We start from the raw sequence: 9,596 nt of genomic DNA on the forward strand, positions 1-9,596 counted from the left end.
ATTACTGCCGCATACCCATAGGAGGAATAAGATTGAACTTATAGGCGGCTCCTAAGAATTGAGCCAGTACATTCTCAAATATGAAAGAAATTTTGTTCCTGAGAATTGTCAGCCAGCCATTAGTAACTCTCTAAAACAAAGTTGTCTCTGGCTTTGACCTATCCGCTGAGCTCCAGACTTTTATAGGCACAGCCTACCTGAAATTTCCCCCTGACTAATAGTCATCTCATGAACAAAAACAACTTTTGATCCCTATCCTCCAACCTATTCCTCCCTAGCTTCCCCATCTCAGTAAATGTGACATTCACTCCCTAGTTTTCTTAAGCCAAAGCTCTAGAAATCATCCTTGACACGGTTTTCATATTTTGTATTCAATTCAGCAACTCCTATTTAATTCAGCAAATGTAATACCTCTACTAGTACCACTCTAATCAAAGCCATCGTTATCTCTCTTTTCATATTTCTTGTCCTTCAGTAGTTCAGAAATGCAGTCAGAATGGTCCTTCTAAAATGTGAATCAAGTATCCCTTCCTGCTGTCAACTCTCATAGCTTTTTGTCACACTTCAAATAAAATTCAAAATATTCTCTACGACCTACGTGACTTTATGGGATCTGTTCTCTTTGGCCTCATCTGCCACTTCTACTGGCTCATCCCACTCTAGCCACCTTGGCTTTGCTCTTGTGCTCACAACATAGGTACATTCTCACCTCAAGATCGTTGAGGTGATCGTTTCGTTTGCTCTTCCCTCTGCCAGGAGTACTTACCAAAGTATTTGTGTGGCCTGTGCTTCACTTTAAGTCTTTGCTTAAGTGTCACCTCCTATGCAAAGTCTTTTTCCTGACTTACCTAATATATTACCCCACCTCTGCCACGCTCTCTCCTTTATTTTTCATCATAGCATTTATTATCTGACATTATGGGGTATTTTTATTTGTTTATCTATTAAATGTCTGTTTCTCCCACTGGAATATGTACTATATAAGCTCCTTGAGGTCAGGGACCCTACTTGTCTTATTCAGTTCTGCATCCCCAGCACCTAGAACAGTGCCTGGTACATTATAGCATGCAATAAATAGTTAACAAAAAAATAGACATTCAGTTTATTTGCTCTACCCTCAAAATATATCTGGAAGCTGAACACTTCTCTCCATTTTTTTTTTTTTTTAAACATCTTTATTGAAGTATAATTGCCTTACAATAGTGTGTTAGCTTCTGCTTTATAACAAAGTGAATCAGTTATACATATACAATATGTTCCCATTTCTCTTCCCTCTTGCATCTCCCTCCCTCCCACCCTCCCCATCCCACCCCTCTAGGTGGTCACAAAGCACCGAGCTGATCTCCCTGTGCTGTGCGGCTGCTTCCCACTAGTTATCTATTTTACATTTGGTAGTGTATATATGTCCATGACACTCTCTTACCCTGTCACATCTCACCCCACCCCCTCCCCATATCCTCAAGTCCATTCTCGAGTAGGTCTGTGTCTTTATTCCCGTCTTGCCACTAGGTTCTTCATGGCCTATTTTTTTTTTTTTTCCCTTAGATTCCGTATATATGTGTTAGCATACTGTATTTGTTTTTCTCTTTCTGACTTACTTCACTCTGTATGACAGACTCTAACTCCATCCACCTCATTACAAATACCTCCATTTCATTTCTTTTTATGGCTGAGTAATATTCCATTGTATATATGTGCCACATCTTCTTCATCCATTCATCTGTCGATGGACATTTAGGTTGCTTCCATGTCCTGGCTATTGTAAATAGAGCTGCAATGAACATTTTGGTACATGACTCTTTTTGACCTATGGTTTGCTCAGGGTATATGCCCAGTAGTGGGATTGCTGGGTCATATGGTAGTTCTATTTGTAGTTTTTTAAGGAACCTCCATACTGTTCTCCATAGTGGCTGTATCAATTTACATTCCCACCAACAGTGCAAGAGTGTTCCCTTTCCTCCACACCCTCTCCAGCATTTATTGTTTCTAGATTTTTTGATGATGGCCATTCTGACCGGTGTGAGATGATATCTCATTGTAGTTTTGATTTGCATTTCTCTAATGATTAATGATGTTGAGCATTCTTTCATGTGTCTGTAGGCCATCTGTATATCTTCTTTGGAGAAATGTCTATTTAGATCTTCTGCCCATTTTTGGATTGGGTTGTTCGTTTTTTTGTTATTGAGCTGCATGAGCTGCTTGTAAATCTTGGAGATTAATCCTTTGTCAGTTGCTTCATTTGCAAATATTTTCTCCCATTCTGAGGGTTGTCTTTTCGTCTTGTTTATGGTTTCCTTTGCTGTGCAAAAGCTTTTAAGTTTCATTAGGTCCCATTTGTTTATTTGTGTTCTTATTTCCATTTCTCTGGGAGCTGGGTCAAAAAGAATCTTGCTGTGATGTATGTCATAGAGTGTTCTGCCTATGTTTTCCTCTAAGAGTTTGATAGTGTCTGCCCTTACACTTAGGTCTTTAATCCATTTTGAGTTTATTTTTGAGCATGGTGTCAGGGAGTGTTCTAATTTCATACTTTTACATGTTCCTGTCCAATTTTCCCAGCACCACTTATTGAAGAGGCTGTCTTTTCTCCACTGTATATGCTTGCCTCCTTTATCAAAGATAAGTTGACCATATGTGTGTGGGTTTATCTCTGGGCTTTCTATCCTGTTCCATTGATCTATATTTCTGTTTTTGTGCCAGTACCAAACTGTCTTGATTACTGAAGCTTTGTAATATAGTCTGAAGTCAGGGAGCCTGATTCCCCCAGCTCCATTTTTCGTTCTCAAGATGGCTTTGGCTATTCGGGGTCTTTTGTGTTTCCATACAAATTGTGAAATTTTTTGTTCTAGTTCTGTGAAAAATGCCAGTGGTAGTTTGATAGGGATTGCATTGAATCTGTAGATTGCTTTGGGTAGTAGAGTCATTTTCACAATGTTGATTCTTCCAATCCAGGAACATGGTATATCTCTCCATCTATTTGTATCATCTTTAATTTCTTTCATCAGTGTCTTATAATTTTCTGCATACAGGTCTTTTGTCTCCTTAGGTAGGTTTATTCCTAGATATTTTATTCTTTTTGTTGCAATGGTAAATGGGAGTGTTTTCTTAATTTCACTTTCAGATTTTTCGTCATTAGTGTATAGAAATGCAAGAGATTTCTGTGCATTAATTTTGTATCCTGCTACTTTACCAAATTCATTGATTAGCTCTAGGAGTTTTCTGGTAGCATCTTTAGGATTCTCTATGTATAGTATCATGTCATCTGCAAATAGTGACAGCTTTACTTCTTCTTTTCCGATTTGTATTCCTTTTATTTCTTTGTCTTCTCTGATTGCTGTGGCTAGGACTTCCAGAACTATGTTGAATAATAGTGGTGAGAGTGGGCAACCTTGTCTTGTTCCTGATCTTAGTGGAAATGGTTTCAGTTTTTCACCATTGAGGACAATGTTGGCTGTGGGTTTGTCATATATGGCCTTTATTATGTTGAGGAAAGTTCCCTCTATGCCTACTTTCTGCAGGGCTTTTATCATAAATGGGTGTTGAATTTTGTCGAAAGCTTTCTCTGCATCTATTGAGATGATCATATGGTTTTTCTCCTTCAATTTGTTAATATGGTGTATCACATTGATTGATTTGCGTATATTGAAGAATCCTTGCATTCCTGGAATAAACCCCACTTGATCATGGTGTATGATCTTTTTAATGTGCTGTTGGATTCTGTTTGCTAGTATTTTGTTGAGGATTTTTGCATCTATGTTCATCAGTGATATTGGCCTGTAGTTTTCTTTCTTTGTGACATCTTTGTCTGGTTTTGGTATCAGGGTGATGGTGGCCTCGTAGAATGAGTTTGGGAGTGTTCCTCCCTCTGCAATATTTTGGAAGAGTTTGAGAAGGATAGGTGTTAGCTCTTCTCTAAATGTTTGATAGAATTCACCTGTGAAGCCATCTGGTCCTGGGCTTTTGTTTGTTGGAAGGTTTTTAATCACAGTTTCAATTTCAGTGCTTGTGATTGGTCTGTTCATATTTTCTATTTCTTCCTGGTTCAGTCTTGGCAGTTTGTGCATTTCTAAGAATCTGTCCATTTCTTCCAGGTTGTCCATTTTATTGGCATAGAGTTGCTTGTAGTAATCTCTCATGATCTTTTGTATTTCTGCAGTGTCAGTGGTTACTTCTCCTTTTTCATTTCTAATTCTATTGATCTGGGTCTTCTCCCTTTTTTTCTTGATGAGTCTGGCTAATGGTTTATCAATTTTGTTTATCTTTTCAAAGAACCAGCTTTTAGTTTCATTGATTTTTGCTATTGTTTCCTTCATTTCTTTTTCATTTATTTCTGACCTGATCTTTATAATTTCTTTCCTTCTGCTGGCTTTGGGGTTTTTTTGTTCTTCTTTCTCTAATTGCTTTAGGTGCAAGGTTAGGTTGTTTATTCGAGATGTTTCCTGTTTCTTGAGGTAGGCTTGTATTGCTATAAACTTCCCTCTTAGCACTGCTTTTGCTGCGTCCCATAGGTTTTGGGTCGTCGTGTCTCCGTTGTCATTTGTTTCTAGGTATTTTTTGATTTCCCCTTTGATTTCTTCAGTAATCACTTCGTTATTAAGTAATGTATTGTGTAGCCTCCATGTGTTTGTATTTTTTACAGATCTTTTCCTGTAATTGATATCTAGTCTCATAGCGTTGTGGTCGGAAAAGATACTTGATACGATTTCAATTTTCTTAAATTTACCAAGGCTTGATTTGTGACCCAAGATATGATCTATCCTGGAGAATGTTCCATGAGCACTTGAGAAAAATGTGTATTCTGTTGTTTTTGGGTGGAATGTCCTATAAATATCAATTAAGTCCATCTTGTTTAATGTATCATTTAAAGCTTGTGTTTCCTTATTTATTTTCATTTTGGATGATCTGTCCATTGGTGAAAGTGGGGTGTTAAAGTCCCCTACTATGATTGTGTTGCTGTCAATTTCCCCTTTTATGGCTGTTAGTATTTGCCTTATGTATTGAGGTGCTCCTATGTTGGGTGCATAAATATTTACAATTGTTATACCTTCCTCTTGGATCGATCCCTTGATCATTATATAGTGTCCTTCTTTGTCTCTTGTAATAGTCTTTATTTTAAAGTCTATTTTGTCTGATATGAGAATTGCTACTCCAGCTTTCTTTAGATTTCCATTTGCATGGAATATCTTTTTCCATCCCCTCACTTTCAATCTGTATGTGTCTCTAGGTCTGAAGTGGGTCTCTTGTAGACAGCACATATATGGGTCTTGTTTTTGTATCCATTCAGCCAGCCTGTGTCTTTTGGTGGGAGCATTTAATCCATTTACATTCAAGGTAATTATCGATATGTATGTTCCTATTCCCATTTTCTTAAATGTATTGGGTTTGTTATTGTAGGTGTTTTCCTTCTCTTGTGTTTCTTGCCTAGAGAAGTTCCTTTAGCATTTGTTGTAAAGCTGGTTTGGTGGTGCTGAACTCTCTCAGCTTTTGCTCGTCTGTAAAGGTTTTAATTTCTCCATCAAATCTGAATGAGATCCTTGCTGGGTAGAGTAATCTTGGTTGTAGGTTTTTCTCCTTCATCACTTTAAGTATATCCTGCCACTCCCTTCTGGCTTGCAGAGTTTCTGCTGATAGATCAGATGTTAACCTTATGGGGATTCCCTTGTGTGTTATTTGTTTTTTTTCCCTTGCTGCCTTTAATATGTTTTCCTTATATTTAATTTTTGACAGTTTGATTAATATGTGTCTTGGCGTGTTCCTCCTTGGGTTTATCCTGTATGGGACTCTCTGTGCTTCCAGGACTTGACTAACTATTTCCTTTCCCGTATTAGGGAAGTTTTCAACTATAATCTCTTCAAAAATTTTCTCAGTCCCTTTCTTTTTCTCTTCTTCTTCTGGTACCCCTATAATTCGAATGTTGGAGCGTTTAATGTTGTCCCAGAGGTCCCTGAGACTGTCCTCAGTTCTTTTCATTCTTTTTTCTTTATCCTGCTCTGTAGTAGTTATTTCCACCATTTTATCTTCCAGGTCACTTATCCTTTCTTCTGCCTCAGTTATTCTACTATTGATCCCATCTAGAGTCTTCTCTCCATTTTTATTGCTACCCGTCTAGTTCAAGCTCCTTCCCTCCCTGGGTTTCTTAATAAAAACTGCCTTCCCACTTCCACTCTTGTCATTTCCCACCTGTACTCCCTCAGCCCCCTACCCCAACAGTCTTTGCTTTACATAGGTCCTAAGTTATTTTTTTTTCTTTCAGAGGTAAATTGTTCTGTGACACTCCCTTAAAAGCTTCCAATGTCTTCCCATTGCATCAAGATGGAATCTAAGTTCCTTGCTCTGGCTGACCTGGCCCTCCATGGTTCACCCTCTGTGTTCTTTGCTCACTGTACTGCAGGCAGAGCAGCCTTCTTTCTGTTCACTGAATATGCCAAGGCTCATTTCCCTTTCAGGGGTTTGATATTTACAGCGTCCCCAACCTGGAACCCCTTCCAGTAGTTTGCATAGCTGATTTAGCACTCAAATCTCAGCCCAAATGTTTCTGCTACCCCCAATCACTATCACATTATTCTATTTTCTTCATAGAACTGATCACTATCTGAAATTATTTGTTTATTGTCTACCTCCCCCACTAAAATATAAGCTTGGACTTTGTCATTCCTTTTCACCCCTGTATATCCTGTATATAGAGTAGTACCTGGAATATAGTAGGTACTAAATAAATGTGTTGAATAAATGAATGAATGTTGAATAAATGAATGAAGTAGTTAAATATCAGATGAGGAAAATGCCACAGAATATTATAAGGGGAAGGTGAATAAAAGATTAGTAAACAAACTTTATCAACTATTGGACTTTGTGTAGAATGGTGGGAAAAGTTCAGTTCAGACTGACTAGCTCTGACATTTATAATTATGTGAACACTGGCAATTACCTCTGTAAAGAGGCTGATCATAGCTACCTTTTATAGCTACTTTATTTATTTATTTATTTATTTTTGGCTGTGTTGGGTCTTCGGTTCGTGCGAGGGCTTTCTCCAGTTGCGGCAAGTGGGGGCCACCCTTCATCGCGGCGCGGGGACCGCTCTTCATCGCGGTGCGCGGGCCTTTCACCATCGCGGCCCCTCCCGTTGCGGGGCACAGGCTCCAGACGCGCAGGCTCAGTAGTTGTGGCTCACGGGCCCAGCTGCTCCGTGGCATGTGGGATCTTCCCAGACCAGGGCTCGAACCCGTGTCCCCTGCATTAGCAGGCAGATTCTCAACCACTGCGCCACCAGGGAAGCCCCATAGCTACCTTTTAGAGTTGTTTTTTATCTTAAATGTGTTAATTTATATGAAGAGTGTAGTATACTGTGTTGCATAAAAAGGTAATCAATAAACATTAGCTGCCATAATTTTTCAGCAGTGTTCATTATGCTATTGGGGGAAGGTATTTACTCCCATTATGAAAATTAATTGCTTATGAATGAAAATTTGCAGAGTGTGGAAATGTGGGGAGAAGAATTTATAGCAGCTAAAACTTTGATGAAAAGATCCATTATGCTGTGTGTGTGTGTGTGTGTGTGTGTGTGTGTGTGTGTGTGTGTAGTTTGGTGTGTGCAGTGTGTGTGATTGTGGAGATAAATATAAATACATAAAATATGTACAGTTTAACAAGCATTTGTAAAGTCAACGTCTGCTTAACCACAATTCAGTTGAAGAAAGATCATTTCGAGACCCTCAGCAGCCTCCCCATGTACCTCTTCCCAGTCATAACCTACTCCTTCCCCCTGAAAGTAATAACAAAATTTATTTTTATAGTAATCCTTTTGACTTACTTTAGTTTTCTCAGCTATTTATGCATTTTTAAATGATGCAGTTTAGTTTTCCCTTTTTTCAACTTTATAGAAGTAAAATTGGGCTATATGTATTTTTTGTCTGTTGCTTTTACTTTATATTCATGCTATTGTATGTATCGAATTTATTGATTTTAATTATTGTATAGGATGCCATTTATGAACATACCGTTAATTGTTTATTTGTTCTACTGCTAATAGATATTTGGATTATTTACAGGTTGATACTATCATTAACAGCTCTGCTAAGAGCAGTCTTGTACATGTCCATGAGTTTCTCTAGTCCCTGGAGACTAGGGTGCATACCTAGGAGTGGAATTGCTGGGTTTTAGGATATGCATATTTTCCACTTCAGTAGAATAATGCAAACTGTTTTCTGAAGTGATTGTACCAACTTATATTGCCATAGGAAAAGAATTTGCCATTGCTAGAAAAACAGTTTGGAATGATCTACTAAAGCATAGGAATTTTCATAGCAGCAGAACATGTTTCTAGTATTCCAAATTTTCACCTACATTTGATGTTGTCAGTGGAATTTTCACAAAGTAGTTGGTGTATAATATCTCAGTGTGTTTTTGATTTGCTTGTTCTTAAGTTTAAATGAGGTTGAGTAACTTATTATGTGCCTGTTCCAGTCTTTTGCTCATTTTTCTACTACTTTTTCTTTTTCTTAATGATTTCAGTTCTTTGTATGTTTAGCATTCTAGTTCTTTGTTCTGTGTTGCATGTATACTCTCCCATTCTATGGCTTATTGTTTCACACTTCATTTAAGATTGTAGTCTTAATGTAGTCCAATTAAGACTTTCCTCTGGCTAGCAGCTTTTGTTTCCTATTTAAACACTCATTCCCTACTTCAAGATCATGAAGATTTTCTTGTATGTTATCTTCCAAAAGCTTTATAGTTTTGACTTTCACCTTTAGATCTACAATCTACCTGAAAATGATTTTTGTGTATAATATTAGATAGAGGTAAATTTTCATTTTTCCCCCATATGCCTATCTAACTTAGCACTGGTTATTGAAAAGATTATCCTTTTCTCATTGCTCTTCATTGATACACATCTAGTGTTCAGATTTCCAATTCTTATTTTTTACAGTATATTTTGTAACAGGATCCAAATAAAGTCCATACTAGCAATTGACTGGTGTCTAAGTTGCTTTTGGTCTGTAAGTCCCCCTTTCATCCTCCCTCTCTCTGATTTTTTTTTCCCCTTGCAGTTTATTGGTAGAAGAATCCAACTGGTTTACTGTATAATTTTCTTTAGTCTGAACTTGCTGATTGCATCACTGTGGTTCAGTTTCTACATGTTTTCATCTGTCTTGTGTGTTTTCTATAAATACAGACATTCAGGATACTAGTCCTGTGTCAATTATATGTGTTGCATATAAGTATTTAAACTCATAAATTTCCTTCTAAGTATCACTTTATTTCATGCCACAAATTTTCATGTGTTGTATTTTTGTCATCTGGCTCGAATTTTTTTCTAATTTCTTTATGATTTACTTTTTGACTCATAGATTATTTAGAATTATGTTTCTGAGTTTCCAAAGCTTTGGGAATTGTTTTTATTTAAAAACATTTATTGAAATACAATTTATATACCATAAAGTTCACCTTTTAAAGCTTTAAGTAGCTTTAAATGTATTTACAAAGTTGTGCAACTATCACCACTATCTAATTCCAGAATATTTTCATCACTCCAGAAAGAAACCTTATATGCATTAATAGTCACTCCCCGTTTTTATTTTTTTTTATTACTTAGCTATTTT

The sequence above is a fragment of the Balaenoptera acutorostrata genome, chromosome 9, assembly GCF_949987535.1.
Source record: "Balaenoptera acutorostrata chromosome 9, mBalAcu1.1, whole genome shotgun sequence".
NCBI lineage: Eukaryota > Metazoa > Chordata > Mammalia > Artiodactyla > Balaenopteridae > Balaenoptera > Balaenoptera acutorostrata.